Raw genomic sequence first — 16,256 nt, 5'->3', positions numbered from 1 at the left:
ATTATGGCATGAATTATATTAAACTTACCTGTGTGTAAAAGATTGGTCTAATCCAAGAGACTGTTGATCTCGGGGCCTTCTAGACAGCTGATTGGTGAGTTGTTTCTAACGGTCTTTCAGTACCTATAAAAGAAGAAAGCATCGTCACTGGCGCATTCACGTAAGTATTTTCTCCAGATCCCTCCCTCCCTCTTTTTCTTTTTGATAAGTCGCTTGCTTATTGACGGGGGTTAAGTCACTCTCCGAGTGGACTGACGGTTATTATATTGATTAATTTGGTTGTTTGATGGTTAATTGGTATTCTGTTGGTGATATTTCAATAATTATTGGAAAACGTAATAAGCATCGCGGCCACTTAAGTACCATAAATTTAAATAAAGTTCATTCTGGTTTACTTTAATTTCGTGTAATTGTCTTTATTCTGGTATAATGATTGCTTATGACATCATAATGTAGCTCTCAAATTGCTCTGAAGTACATTTTATTTGTTCGCAAGCTGCGATTAGATGTGACCATAGATTATATACCATATCGTGGTTTTCATTAGGTTTACTGGACGAGACATTACGTGTTTAAAACGATGTCCGTCTAGTAAATGTTATATCTAGCTGAATGCTGTTAACTGTTTCGTTGAGTTTTACGAGGAGCCTTCTGATAGCCTTGTCGGTAATTATTTGCCATTGTGCGCATTATTACAGCCAGATTATTTTCTCTGCATACAGGTTGCGATTAGATGCTGATTGCAAGTGTACCCGATACCTCCGGCGTGTACACAACGGGCGTTTTGCTGTTGGTATACTTCGGAGCTAATTGTGGATTTATGTTTTAGGACGGATTAAGAACTGATTAGGAGACTGTTATATGCGCAAGCTCGTCCTTCCCATTTTTTCCAGTGATATTTTATTGCGCAGCCTCACACAATAGACCACTGTAGGAGCTCAGCACCTCTATACTAATTTAATGATTGGTTACCCCAGCTCAACGATAGGTGTTTAATAGTTATTACGTAGTCTCATCTTATGATAACATATATGATTGAATACCTTCTATTAGTATATCGCAGTTCATGATTTTTCGCAAGTTTTATTAGCCAGGACAAGGTGTATCCGACCTGATGTGTATCTAATAGCTGGCTGTCTAGCTGTTTAATGTTAAATGCCTAGTTGTGCTGCACGTAATGTCCTATGCTAGCCACGAAGGGATTTAGTGACCGTTTTGCGCTCTAACATATTCCGGTTAGGTTCATTATTCGCATGATTTAGTCGTATCGAGACCTCAATATTTCTGGTATCACTGGTTTATGCGCATCAAGCGATTTTGCTTATGGTATACTCAGGTGAAACTAGGTCACAAGGCAGGTCTTAGGCTATCGCAGCGATCGTGGTTTTGCGCAGGCCCATCATCCCGACTTTTGTTCGACTTCTTGACTGGCTGAATGGTAATGTTTGTCCTTTATTGCCGGGTCCAAATTAGGCGAATGCCATTTCCCCCCCTCACGGGTGTCCCTCGGGACCATTATGTAGATTCCAATTTTTCTTTGTTTGTTTTACTTATAGAGTTTATATGTTTTCGCAGGTCTTTCATTGTGTGGAGCACTATCCATCCGAGACAGGTCACTCCATCATTTGGTCTCCATCCTTTTACATGGCTGGGTCATCCCACTATTAAGTATTGTACTTACATTTTCATTTTGACTAATGTACAGACACGCATGCTTCAGCATTTTTGTCCTTTCTCCTTGTTCCCATGATGGCTTTTAAAATTGCCTCCTATAATGTAAAAGGCTGCAATTCGCCTTCAAAAAGAAGCCAGATTTTTGGAATTTTGAGAAAGGATAAAGCTAATATTGTTTTCCTACAGGAGACCCACTTCAAGTCCCAGAACTTCCCAAATTTGTCTTATTCTTATTTCTCCAATTGGTTTCACTGTGGCTCTCCTACTTCCAATTCCAAAGGAGTGAGCATTGGGTTCCAGGGCAAAGTACCTTTCATTCTAGAGGACCAGCTGTGTGACCCAGAGGGCCGTTTCATAATGGTCAAAGGGAAGATAGGGCAGCATTTATATACTTTCATAAATCTATATGCTCCAAATACCCGACAGATTCCTTGGATTAAATCTGTATTAGCAAAATCAGAGTCATTTAGAGAAGGTGTTACGGTAATGGGAGGGGACTTAAATCTTGTCCTGAATCCGCTGATAGATTCCTCCTCGCATAAATCTGTCCAATCCCAAAAAGGTATCCGCTCCCTTATTCGGACACTGTCAAAAGCATACTTAATTGATGCCTGTGAACTATTCACCCAGACTCCAAGGATTATACCTTTTTCTCACCAATGCATAAGTCCTATCACCGCCTGGACTATTTGTTTATTTCCAGGGAACATCTTCAGCTATGTTCCGAGGCGAATATAGGGTCCAATATCCTCTCCGATCATGCCCCAATATACCTCCAAGTAAAACCCCCTCTTACCCATAAACCCACCAGCCATTGGCGCTTTAATGAGATGCTCATAAGTAATCAAGATACCAGATCCAAACTACAGCAACTTCTAGAAGAATATTTTAGCATTAACTGTACCCCTGGGGTTTCCTCACAAATTATTTGGGACGCCCATAAAGCGTTCATTAGGGGCCATTGTATCAGTCTGGGGTCTCACCTTAAGAAGGAGAGGCAGAAAATGGTAGATTCTTTACACACCAAAATTGCGTCTTTAGAAAGTGCTCATAAAAGATCTCTGCTGGAAGCCCACTTACAAGAATTGTCGGTATGCAGGGCCTCCCTCAGAAATCTTTTAAATATGGCATCAGCTAAGCTCTTTCTACATTCCCAATATAAGATGTTCGCTCATGGGAACAAAGCCTCCCGCTACATGATGTCTAGACTCAAGAGTAGAAGGTCAAATAACTATATACACAAGCTGAAAACTCCAGAAGGTGGATTTACCTTTGAGCCAAATAAAATTGCCTCAATGTTTAGGGATTACTACCAATCTCTTTACAACCTCGAATCCTCGCGCTCTCTCTCGGGTAGTACAGATCCTCTGGCACCCTTTGATTCATACATTGAGAGTCTGGCACTCCCCAAGATCTCGGAACAGGATAGGATTCAGTTAGCTTCCCCTTTTTCTCATGATGAAATTTTAGACGCGATAAAAAATTCCCCCAGAGGAAAATGCCCCGGTCCGGACGGACTCCCAACTCCTTATTATTTGTCCTTCCAAGAGGTATTGATCCCTCACCTCCTGCCAATCTATAATGATTCCCTACGGGGGATTCCCCTTTCTGCTGACATGACCAGAGCCCACATTACGCTAATCCCTAAAGAGGGTAAGGACCACTCCCTGTGTCCCAATTATAGGCCTATTTCCCTTCTCGATATAGATTTAAAGATTCTAGCTAAAATGTTAGCAAACAGACTGGCAAAATTGCTTCCCTCACTCATTCATAGAGACCAAGTGGGCTTCGTGAAACATAGAGAGGGGAAAGACAATACGGCACGAATTCTTAACATTATCCATTATGTCAAAAGGAAAAACCTTCCCTTAGTCCTTCTTAGCACAGACGCTGAGAAGGCATTTGACAGAGTCAAATGGTCCTTTATGTACTCAGCGCTGCGTGTTCGAAACATCCCTCCCTCGTTCATTTATGCCATAGAAGCTATGTACTCACAGGCTTCTGCCTCAGTTAGAGTGAATGACACATTGTCTGCTCCCTTTGTAATACGTAATGGCACTCGCCAGGGCTGCCCCCTCTCCCCTTTATTATTTGTCCTCGCCCTCGAACCTTTTCTTCAGACCATTCGGATGGACGGGGACATCCAGGGAATTTATCTGGGGGACCAGCAACATAAAGTAGCCGCTTTTGCGGATGATATTCTTTTAGTGATCAGTAACCCCCAAGTGGCTCTTCCCAAGATATATGGCCATCTGGAAACTTATGGATCACTTTCGAATTTCAAGGTTAACCACAATAAGTCACTGTTAATCTCCACGGGCATCAAAAATTCAGTCAAGTCTCACTTAGAAGCTGGCTCGCCTTTTAATTGGTCCTCTCCCTACATAACCTATTTAGGGATTCAAATCTGTACAGACCCTGGCCAACTCTTTAGTTTGAATTATATCCCTCTCCAGAACAAGCTGACGGAAGATATAAACTCCCTGGATGTCCCTACGCTTTCGTGGTTCGGAAGGAAAAATATATTACTCTCGCTCATTCTTCCTAAACTCACCTACCTTTAACAGACACTGCCCATCCATGTTCCCTCTTCCTATTACTCCAAACTCAAATCTATGTTCAGGTCTTTCATATGGAACAAAAAAAAAAGCTAGATTGTCTTATAAATTGCTGTCCTACCCGAGAGAGAGAGGAGGTATATCGCTACCTGACCCGGAGTTGTATGGTCGGGCCATCCTACTTACTAGAGCAATAGACTGGCTAGTGGCACCTGGACACAAATCCTGGGTTTCGATGGAAGAATCACTGCTGGGAGCTCCTTTCAAGGCAACCCTTTTGGGTCGTATGACCCAGATACCTTCACACCCCGATTTTTCCCCCACCATGAAAGCCACCCTTCAGGCCTGGTACTCCCTACAAAACACCCCTTTACTCACCACTCCCGTCACCTATCTTAACTGTAGCAGATATATGCCACTTGGCCCCCAAAGCCCTAAGAGACAGCCTTCCCGCTGAAACTAAAAGGTCAACAGTGAAATTGGTGGACTTATACAGGGACAGCCAGCAAATTTCCTTGAAGGAGCTGAAAGATCTTCTAAGGGTCCCTGGTTCAGGCTTTGTAGGCCTTCATTTCATACAGGCCTACATGTCCCAGAATGCCCATCTGCATACCTTATTAAGGCCCATTACCTGGTGTGAACACCTGATTACTCAAATTTCCCCGCCCCAAAAGATGATCTCACAGTGGTATAGGAGGTTGAGAACTCCTCCCTTTGCCTTAACACCGGCTTTTATTAGGTTATGGGAGAAAGATTTAGGTAAAAGCTTAACGACGGTTGATACCACTACTATTTTCAATTCCTCTCATAAGGCCTCGAGATGTGTCAAAATCCAGGAAAACAATTACAAAATAATCACAAGGTGGTATAAAACCCCGGACAAAACTTGTCTGTATTCGGCATCAGCATCTGATACCTGCTGGAGATGCCTGACTCAAAGAGGCACTTTTTTTCACATCTGGTGGTCGTGTCTATTAATATCCGTATGGTGGGAAAAAAAATTCCAAACCAGTAATAAAATTTGTGGTTCTTATATTATTGCTTCTCCCGAAGGGGCTCTCCTAAACCTCTTTCCAAGAGATCCTCCTCCCCCAAATTTGCCACTGTTCAAACACCTTATGAATGCTGCTAAACTACTGATCCCCCTACAGTGGCTCTCCCCCGAGGTTCCCTCAATGGAACAATGGTTGCAGAAGATGGATCAGATATATAGATTAGAGGAATTGTCTTCGTGGGAAATGAGATCGCACCGCAAGTTTTTGAGGTCTTGGGATAAGTGGATTTCCTTTAGAGGCTATCAGTCTGTTCCAATCAGTTAATCTTTGTCTTGTATAAGACACTTAGAGATCACAGTGGCGCCCTTTTTGATTTTCTTTATCATAGCCTGTCTCGGATGGGGAAGAACGTGATACACAGTGACCCTTCGTATTGGGGATAATTGATGCCCACTTTTCAGGGTAATCTCCTGTGTACTTTTTATATGATCTGTACCATGGATGCATTTTCTGATTTATATACATTGCAATGCTTGACCTGCAGTTTATACTGTGTTGTACTGTGTTATTTTTACTATGTGGGAAGTGTGGAGGCTTGTCTTCCCTCCATCACTCCTAATCTGTACTTTGCTGCTTTGCTAAATAAAGTATGATTTTGAAAAAAAATAAAAAAATAAAAATGTGGGCAACTCTGCAGTCATTGCACAGGCACTGCAGCATGTAGTCGCTGATGTGTGTCAGGCTGCCCAGAGGTAAGAACAAGCTGTCCTCTGTGGGAGGCATATCATCTGTGTCCTCTGTATCCCCCCAGCCACGCACCAGTGATGGGCCCGAGCTGCGTTGGATACCAACCCGCTGTGAATATGCTTCATCCCCATCCTCCTCATCCTCCTCCTCGTCCTCGTCATCCAGTAGTGGGCCCTGGCTGGCCAAGTTTGTACCTGGCCTCTGCTGTTGCACAAATCCTCTTTCTGAGCCACTTCTAAAAGACTGGCCTGAAAGTGTTAGAGATGACCTCTCTTCCTCCTCCTCGTCCTGGGCCACATCCTCTTCCATCATCGCTCCTAAGTGTTTTCTCAAGGAGACATAGAAGTGGTATTGTAACTCTGATAATGGCGTCATCGCCACTGGCCATGTTGGTGGAGTACTCGAAACAGCGCAACAGGGCACACAGGTCTCGCATGGAGGCCCAGTCATTGGTGGTGAAGTATTGCTGTTCCGCAGTGCAACTCACCTGTGCGTGCTGCAGCTGAAACTCCACTATGGCCTGCTGCTGCTCGCACAGTCTCTCCAGCATGTGCAAGTTGGAGTTCCACCTGGTGGGCACGTTGCATATGAGGCGGTGAGCGGGAAGGCCGAAGTTACGCTGTAGAGCAGACAGCTGAGCAGCGGCAGGATGAGAATGCCGGAAGTGCGCACAGACTGCCCGCACATTATGCAACAGCTCAGACATGTCGGGGTAGTTGTGAATGAATTTCTGCACCATTAAATTCAGCACATGCGCCAGGCAAGGGATGTGCGTCAAACCGGCTAGTCCCAGAGCTGCAACGAGATTTTGCCCATTATCGCACACCACCAGGCCGGGCTTGAGGCCCACTGGCAGCAACTACTTGTCGGTCTGTTGTTCTATACCCCACCAAGACTCCTGCGTGGTGTGGGGCCTGTCCCCCAAACACATCAGTTTCAGAATGGCCTGCTGACGGTTTTTTTTTTTAACCGCAGTAACCAAATGGCCGTATTTGTGGCCTAAATGTGACTGTAATCAATGTACGTTTAATCAAAGATGACCAGTAAATGAACAAACGTTTTTTTTTTAAACCGCAGTAACCAAATGGCCATATTTGTGGCCTAAATGTGACTTTCACCTATGCACGTGTAATCAAAGATGACCAGTATATGAACAAATGTTTTTTTAAACCACAGTAACCAAATGGCCGAATTTGTGGCCTAAATGTGACTGTCACCTATGCACGTGTAATCAAAGATGATCAGTTTATGAACAAATGTTTATTTTAAACCACAGTAACCAAATGGCTGTATTTGTGGCCTAAATGTGACTGTCACCTATGCATGTGTAATCAAAAATGACCAGTATATTGACAAATGTTTTTTTTTTTAAACCACAGTAACCAAATGGCGTATTTGTGGCCTAAATATGACTGTCACCTATGCACGTGTAATCAAAGATGACCAGTATATGAACAAACAGTTTTTTTTTATCGCAGTAACCAAATGGCCGCATTTGTGGCCTAAATGTGACTGTAATCAATGTACGTTTAATCAAAGATGACCAGTATATGAACAAACGTTTTTTTTAAACCGCAGTAACCAAATGTCTGTATTTGAGGCCTTAATGTGACTGTCACCTATGCACGTGTATTCAAAGATGACCAGTATATAAAAAACTTTTTTTTTTAACCGCAGTAACCTCATGGCAGTATTTGTGGCCTAAATGTGACTGTCACCTATGCACGTGTAATCAAAGATGACCAGTATATGTACAAACATTTTTTTTTAAACCGCAGTAACCAAATGGCCTTATTTGTAGCCTAAATGTGACTGTAATCAATGCACATTTAATCAAAAATGACCAGTATATGAGCAAACTTTTTTTTTTAAACCGCGATAACCAAATGGCCGTATTTGTGGCCTAAATATGACTGTCACCTAGGCACGTGTAATCAAAGATGACCAGTATTTGAACAAACTTTTTTTTTAAACCGCATTAACCAAATGGCCGTATTTGTGGCCTAAATGTGACTGTCACCTATGCAAGTGTAATCAAAGATGACCAGTATATGAACAAATGTTTTTTTAAACCGCAGTAACCAAATGGCCATATTTGTGGCCTAAATGTGACTGTAATCAATGTACGTGTAATCAAAAATGACCAGTATATGAACAAATGTATTTTTTTTTAAACCACAGTAACCAAATGGCGTATTTGTGGCCTAAATATGACTGTCACCTAGGCACGTGTAATCAAAGATGACCAGTATATGAACAAAAGTTTTTTTTAACCGCAGTAACCAAATGGCCATATTTGTGGCCTAAATGTGACTGTCACCTATGCAAGTGTAATCAAAGATGACCAGTATATGAACAAATGTTTTTTTAAACCGCAGTAACCAAATGGCCATATTTGTGGCCTAAATGTGACTGTAATCAATGTACGTGTAATCAAAGATGACCAGTATATGAACAAACGTTTTTTTTAACCGCAGTAACCAAATGGCTGCATTTGTGGCCTAAATGTGACTGTAATCAATGTACGTTTAATCAAAGATGACCAGTATACGAACAAACGTTTTTTTTAAACCGCAGTAACCAAATGTCCGCATTTGAGGCCTTAATGTGACTGTCGCCTATGCACGTGTAATCAAAGATGACCAGTATATGAACAAACATTTTTTTTAAACCGCATTAACCAAATGGATGAATTTGTGGCCTAAATGTGACTGTAATCAATGCACGTTTAATAAAAAATGACCAGTATATGAGCAAACGTTTTTTTTTAACCCCTTAAGGACCAGGCTCATTTTCACCTTAAGGACCAGGCCATTTTTTGCAAATCTGACCAGTGTCACTTTAAGTGCTCATAACTTTAAAACGCTTTGACTTACCCAGGCCGTTCTGAGATAGTTTTTTCGTCACATATTGTGCTTCATGACACTGCTAAAATATGGTCAAAAAAGTTAATTTTTTTACATAAAAAAATAAAAAAATTACCAAAAATTTCGAAAAATTAGCAGATTTCAAAGTTTCAGTTTCTCTACCTCTGTAATACATAGTAATACCCCCCAAAATTTTGATGACTTTACATTCCCCATATGTCTACTTCATGTTTGTAGCATTTTGGGAATTATATTTAATTTTTTGGGGATGTTACAAGGCTTAGAAGTTTAGAAGCAAATTTTGAAATTTTTCAGAAATCTTCAAAATCACACTTTTTATGGACCAGTTCAGGTTTGAAGTCATATTGTGAGGCTTAGATAATAGAAACCTCCCTAAAATGACCCCATTCTAGAAACTACACCCCTCAAGGTATTCAAAACTGTTTTTTCAAACTTTATTAACCCTTTAGGTGCTCCACAAGAGTTAATGGCAGATGGAGAAACAATTTTGAAATTTCTATTTTTTGGAAAATTTTCCAATATAATCAATTTTTTTCAGGAGTAAAACAAGGGTTAACTGCCAAACAACACTCAAAATGGGTTGCCCTGATTCTGTAGTTTGCAAAAACACCCCATATGTGGTCGTAAACTACTATTTGGCCGAACGGTAGCACATAGAAGGAGGGGTACACCATATGGGTTCTGGAAGGCAGATTTTGCAGGACTGGTTTTGTTTATACCATGTCCCATCTAAAGCCCCCTGTTGCATCCCTAGAATAGAAATTTCAAAAAAGTGACTCCATCTAAGAAAGTACACCCCTCAAGGTATTCAAAACTGGGTTTACAAACTTTGTTAACCCTTTAGGTGTTCCACAAGAGTTAATGGCAGATGGAGAAACAATTTTGAAATTTCTATTTTTTGGAACATTTTCCAATATAATCAATTTTTTCCAGGAGTAAAACAAGGGTTAACTGCCAAACAACACTCAAAATGGGTTGCCCTGATTCTGTAGTTTGCAAAAACACCCCATATGTGGTCGTAAACTACTGTTTGGCCGAACGGTAGCACATAGAAGGAGGGGAACACCATATGGGTTTTGGAAGGCAGATTTTGCAGGACTGGTTTTGTTTATACCATGTCCCATTTGAAGCCCCCTGTTGCACCCCTAGAATAGAAATTTTAAAAAAGTGACTCCATCTATGAAAGTACACCCCTCAAGGTATTCAAAACTGGGTTCCACAAGAGTTAATGGCAGATGGAGAAACAATTTTGAAATTTCTATTTTTTTGAAAATTTTCCAATATAATCAATTTTTTCCAGGAGTAAAACAGGTGTTAACTGCCAAACAACACTCAAAATGGGTTGCCCTGATTCTGTAGTTTGCAGAAACATCCCATATGTGGTCGTAAACTACTATTTGGCTAAACGGCAGGACATAGAATAAGGGGAACGTCATATGGTTTTTGGAAGGCAGATTTTGCTGGACTGGTTTATTTACACCATGTACCCTTTCAAGCCCCCTAATGCACCCCTAGAGTAGAAACTCCATAAAAGTGACCCCATCTAGGAAACTACGGGATAAGGTGGTTGTTGTTTTGGGACTATTTTTGGGGTAAATTTGATTTTTGGTTGCTCTATATTACTCTTTTTTGAGGCAATGTAACAAAAAAATTAAATTCTAAAATTGTTTCTACATTCGCTATTTAGTTTTGTGGAACACCTAAAGGGTTAACATAGTTTGTAAAGTAACTTTTGAATACCTTGAGTGGTGTAGTTTCTTAGATGGGGTCACTTTTTTGGAGTTTCTAGTCTAGGCTACATCAGGGGGGCTTCTAATGGGACATGGTGTAAAAAAAAAACTGTCCATCAAAATCTGCCTTCCAGAAACCGTATGGAGTTCCCTTCGTTCTATGCCCTGTCGTGCGGCTATATAGCCATTTACGACCACATATGGGGTGTTTCTGCAAACTACAGAATCGGGGCAATAAATATTTAGTTTTGTTTGTCTGTTAACCCTTGCTTTATTACCGGCAAAATGGATTCACATTGAAATTTTGCCCAAAAATTGGTGTTTTGTCACAGTTTTTATTTTATATTTTTCACACCGTTCATCCGAGGCGTTTGGTCAAAAGTTATTTTTATAGCGACGACTTTTACGCACGCGACGATGCCCAATATGTATGGCTCTCAGACTTTGGAGACACTAAGCAGGCATCCTAAAACTGCGGCCCTCCAGATGTTGTAAAACTACAATTCCCACCATGCCCTGCTGATGGCTGTAGGTTGTCTGGGCATGCTGGGAGTTATAGTTTTACAACATCTGGAGGGCCGCAGTTTGAGGATGCCTGCACTAAAACTAATATTTTTTGGGGAAAGAAAAATTGTTTCTGTGTCTCCAAAGTCTGAGAGCCATAGTGTTTTATGTTCTCTAGTGGACTGTTGGGGATTATAAAAATTTAGTACTCCATGGAAGTGTGATACTCCCTGAAGCAATTGATAATGCAGAGGCCCGGATGATCGGGGCACGTGTCACATTGAGTAGTGGTGTCCTTCCGTATCCCCCCCTTGTGACACACTCTGCACTTTTTTTGGGTTCGTCCCTTCTTTCCAGTATGGGGGACCACACCTGGAAAGTGTTGGCCAGGGACGATCCGGGCGCCTCCAGTTCCCGAGGTACTCCGGCCTGCTCTTTCCCGGTCCGAAAAGATCAGGTCCTTGAAGACTGCCTCATAGAATTGGAGGAATGTCCCTGTGCTTCCAGCGCTTCGGGATAGTACAAAAGAGTTGTACATGGCAACCTGCACCAAGTAGACCGCAAATTTTTTGTACCATGCCCGGGTTTTGCGCATGGCGTTATATGGTGTGAGGACTTGATCAGAGAGATCAACTCCTCCCATATACCGATTGTAGTCGACGATACAATCGGGCTTGAGGACCGTTGCCGTGGTACCTTGCACAGAGACTGGGGTGGTGCTGTTACCGTGGATTGTGGACAGCATAAGGACATCCCTCTTGTCCTTATACCTGACCAGCAACAGGTTTCCACTGGTAAGTGCACGGGTCTCACCCCTGGGGATAGGTACCTGGAGGGGGTAGGCAGGGAGGCCGCGTTGATTTTTCCGCACAGTCCCACAAGCGAACGTGGATCTGGCGGCAAGGGACCTGAACAAGGGAATGCTGGTATAAAAGTTATCCACATTGGCTGTGGACAGGCGGCTGCGCTTGTCTATGATAACGCCCCCTGCCGTCCTAAACACACGTTCAGATAATAAACTGGCTACAGGGCAGGCCAGCACCTCCAAGGCGTAAAGGCCAAGCTCAGGCCATGTGCCCAATTTATAGACCCATAAGTTCAAGGTGGCAGACTCATCATTCAGTACGTGTAGGCGTGTGCACACATACTGCTCCACCATGTTGCTGAAATGCTGCTTCCTGCTAAGACGTTCCATATCAGCTGGTGGTGCTGGTTGTTGTGGTGTGCTGACAAAGATTTTCCACATTTCGACCATGCTAACCCTGCCTTCTGAGGTGCTGGTGGTGCCCCCGCTGCATTGGTGACCTCTTCCTCCTCCTCTGCCTTCGCCTTGTGCTTCCACTGTGCCCCCGCTGTCAGGTGGGAATACCAACGTGCACTAGTACTCACGCATCTTACGATCATGCTACAGTGAGGGAATTAAGGGCGGTACATTCTCCTTGTAGCAGGGATCCAGCAGCGTGGCCACCCAGTAATCAGCACAAGTTAGAATGTGGGCAACTCGGCGGTCATTGCGGAGACACTGCAGCATGTAATCGCTCATGTGTGCCAGGCTGCACAGAGGCAACGAAAAACTGTCCTCTGTGGGAGGTATATCGTCTGTGTCCTATGTATCCCCCCAGCCACGCACCAGTGATGGCCATTTGCTGGTCTGGGTGCCACCCTGCTGTGAACATGGTTCCTCCTCCTCCATCTCCTCATCCTATACCTCGTCATTCTCCAGAACTGTGCCCTGGCTGGACAATTGTGTACCTGGTGTTTGTGGGTGCAGGAACCCACCCTCGGAGCCACTTGGGAATGACTGGACGGAAAACCTATGAAATGATCCCTCTTCCTCCACCTCCTCCTCCTCCTGTGCCACATCCTCTTCCTTCATCGCCAGAAGTGTTTTTTCTAGGATTCATAGAAGTGGGATAGTAACGCGGAGAACGGCGTTATCGGCACTGGCCATGTTGTTGGAGTACTCGCAACAGCGCAACAAGGAACACAGGTCTCACATGGAGGCCCAGTCATTGGTGGTGAAGTGGTGCTGTTCCGCAGAGCGACTCACCCAAGTATGCTGCAGCTGAAACTCCACTATTGTCTGCTGCTGCTTGCACAGTCTGGCCAGCATGTGCAAGGTAGAGTTCCACCTTGTGGGCGCGTCGCATATGAGGCGTTGAGCGGTAAGGCCGAAGTTCCGCTGCAGTGCTGACAGGCGAGCAGCAGCAGGGTGAGAATGCAGAAAGCGCACACAGACGGACCGCATTTTATGCAGCAGCTCTGACATATTGGGGTAATTTTTAAGGAATCTCTGCACCACCAAATTCAGCACATGTGTCATGCAAGGGATGTGCATCAAACCGGCTAGTCCCAGAGCTGCTACGAGATTTTGCCCATTATCTCACAACACCAGGCCCGTCTTGAGGCTCACTGGCACAAACCACTCATTGGTCTGTTGATCAAGGCCCATCCTCAGCTCCTGCGCTGTGTGGGGTTTGTCCCCCAAAACATATACGTTTTAAAACTGCCTGCTCTCATTTCCCCCTGGCTGTGCTGAAGTTGGTAGTGAAGGTGTTACGTTGACTAGATGAGGAGCCAGTAGAGGATGAGTAAGCCATGTAGGAGGAGGAAGCAACAGGAGGCAAACTGTAGCGCCCTACAATTCTCGGCGGTGAAAGGACATGCGCCAAACTTCTATCCGCCTCAGGCCCAGCCACGACTGCATTTACCCAGTGTGCTGTTATGGAGATATAACGTCCGTGACCGTGCTTACTGTTCCACGTATTTGTAGTGAGGTGCACCTTGCCACATATGGCGTTGCACAGTGCACACCTGATTTTGTCCCCCACTTGGATGTTCAGGGAATGGATGGCACGCCTGGAAAAGTAGTGGCAGCTGGGCATGACGTACTGTGGGACAGCCACCACCATAAGGCCTTTAAAACTTTAAGGCCAGTAATTTTGAAATGCTGGCATTCAGGGTCAGGGATCACGGGTGGGTAGGAGGGTACTCCCTCTTCATTTCCCAAACACTGGGGCGGAAGAGCTAAACACTTCTGTTGGACATTGTGGAGATGCTTGGTGACCAAGGTGTTGGTGTTGCTGACAGATCCTCTGTTTGCAGGGTGGCAGGTGGCACCGTCACTCCAGAGGTGAATGAAAAGGCCGAGACTGCAGCAGAAGAGGAAGCAGGAGGAGCCAGAGACCTTTCTTGGTTTTTGAGGTGTCTACTCCACTGCAGCTCGTGCTTTGCACTTAAATGCCTGGTCATGCAGGTTGTGCTCAGGTTGAGAATGTTTATGCCTCACTTCAGGCTCTGATTGCACAGCATGCAAACTACTCGTGTCTTGTCGTCAGCACATTGTCTGAAGAACTGCTATGCCAGGGTACTCCAGTTGTCGCCCCTGAGGAAGCCAGAGAGCGAAACCCGGGTCAGGCAGGACTTCAAGTTGTTTTCACTAATTGTGATATGCCTATGATCTACCATTGTTTGTGAGTAGAATAAAACCTTTTTTTATTAACAACTAAGATGGTACTTCACTATATGCTGGTCATTTAATCCTACAGAGGAGGCGGTCTGAGGAGGATCGAATCCTTGAGAGAGGAGGACAAAGGCTAATACCCTATTTCTGTCACTTGTGCAGCGTCTGACTGAACCATTAGCAGCGCGGTTTCAAACCTTTAACTACTAGGGTGCTCCTTGGAGCTGGCTTTGGTGTGCTCTGTCCCTTGCTGTGGTGGGCAGTTGCAGGTGTACTGTCTAGGGGACGGCCGCTCCGCTTTTGCACCCTGCTCCCTCTTCTGCTGTGCTGGTGGCTCTGTGCGACCACCGCCTCTTCCTCCGAACTACATAAAAAAATAGACATATTAGTTATTACCGCGTCTGTATTGACCGACTCTATAAACAAATCACATCACCTAACCCCTCAGATTAACACCGTAAAAAAATTAATACAAACTGTGCTAAATAAACCATTTTTTGTCACCTTACATCACATAAAGTACAACAGCAAGCGATAAAAAAGGTAACAAAGCTAGTAAAATCAGTTTTGTATACCTTTTAGGGGTTTAGTTTCTATAATGGGAGTTTGGAGTTTATACTCTAGGGGTGCATCAGGGAGGCTTCAAATGGTACATGGTGTAAAAAAAAAAACTGTCCAGCTAGTTGTATTTCTGGCTTAAATTGCACACTGACTAATGTGGCAGAGCCCCCAGATGGAGGGTATTGCCAAAATAATTAGTTTTTTCAAAGCCATAAAATTATTGAAGTATTTCAAGCTTGTTTTTGACAATCACAGATGCAGAAAAGGCTGCAATACTAAATATTTTGCCCAAAATGGGTGTTTTTTGAATAACAGAATATGACAGCAGTATATAACGCTTGAATTTCACATGTACAGATGCAACAAGGGCTGTAAAATTTAGTATTTCGCCCAAAAAGGGTGTTTTTTAAAACTCTGAAAATTATAGCTATATTTCTAGCTTAAATTGCACACTGACTAATGATGTAAGGCACCAGATGTAGGATATTGCCAAAAATGGGTGTTTTTTTAAACCCAGATTATTAATACCGTATATTAAGCTTGGATTTCAATGTCACAAAAGCACATATGCAGTGCTGGTGCACTGAGATTGCATAAAATGTCCGCCGCCGCCCACCTAACAGACAGATAAAAGTTATTTTTCTCTGTCACTGGGCTCAGGGCAGGGTAAAAAAATTGTGCACTGCTCCCACACAACTAAATCTATGTAGATCGCTGATTTCAATTGGAGTTCTGGTAACAGATTCTGTCCTATTCTCTCCCTCACAGCATCAGCATCCTCCTCTCCCTACACTAAGCACAGCAGAGTGACGTGCAGCGCTATGTGACTCCAGCTTATATAGAGGCTGGGTCACATGCTGCACTGGCCAATCACAGCCATGCCATTAGTAGGCATGGTTGTGATGTCTTCTAAGGTCACACAGTTAAAAACTTGTTGATTGGCTGCTCTGCAGCCTTTTTAAAAAGCGCCAATAAATCACAGAACACCGAACCCGAAACCAAACTTTTACTGAAATGTTCGGGTTCGGGTCCAGGGTCCACAAATCCTAAAGTTCGGTACGAACCCGAACTTTACAATTCAGGTTCGCTCAACCCTACTTGGGACTCTCCACCTCGGCTCGGCACAAGCCATTATT

Source organism: Bufo gargarizans, chromosome 3, assembly GCF_014858855.1.
Source record: "Bufo gargarizans isolate SCDJY-AF-19 chromosome 3, ASM1485885v1, whole genome shotgun sequence".
NCBI classification, from domain to species: Eukaryota; Metazoa; Chordata; class Amphibia; order Anura; family Bufonidae; genus Bufo; species Bufo gargarizans.
This window is presented reverse-complemented; position numbering follows the sequence as displayed.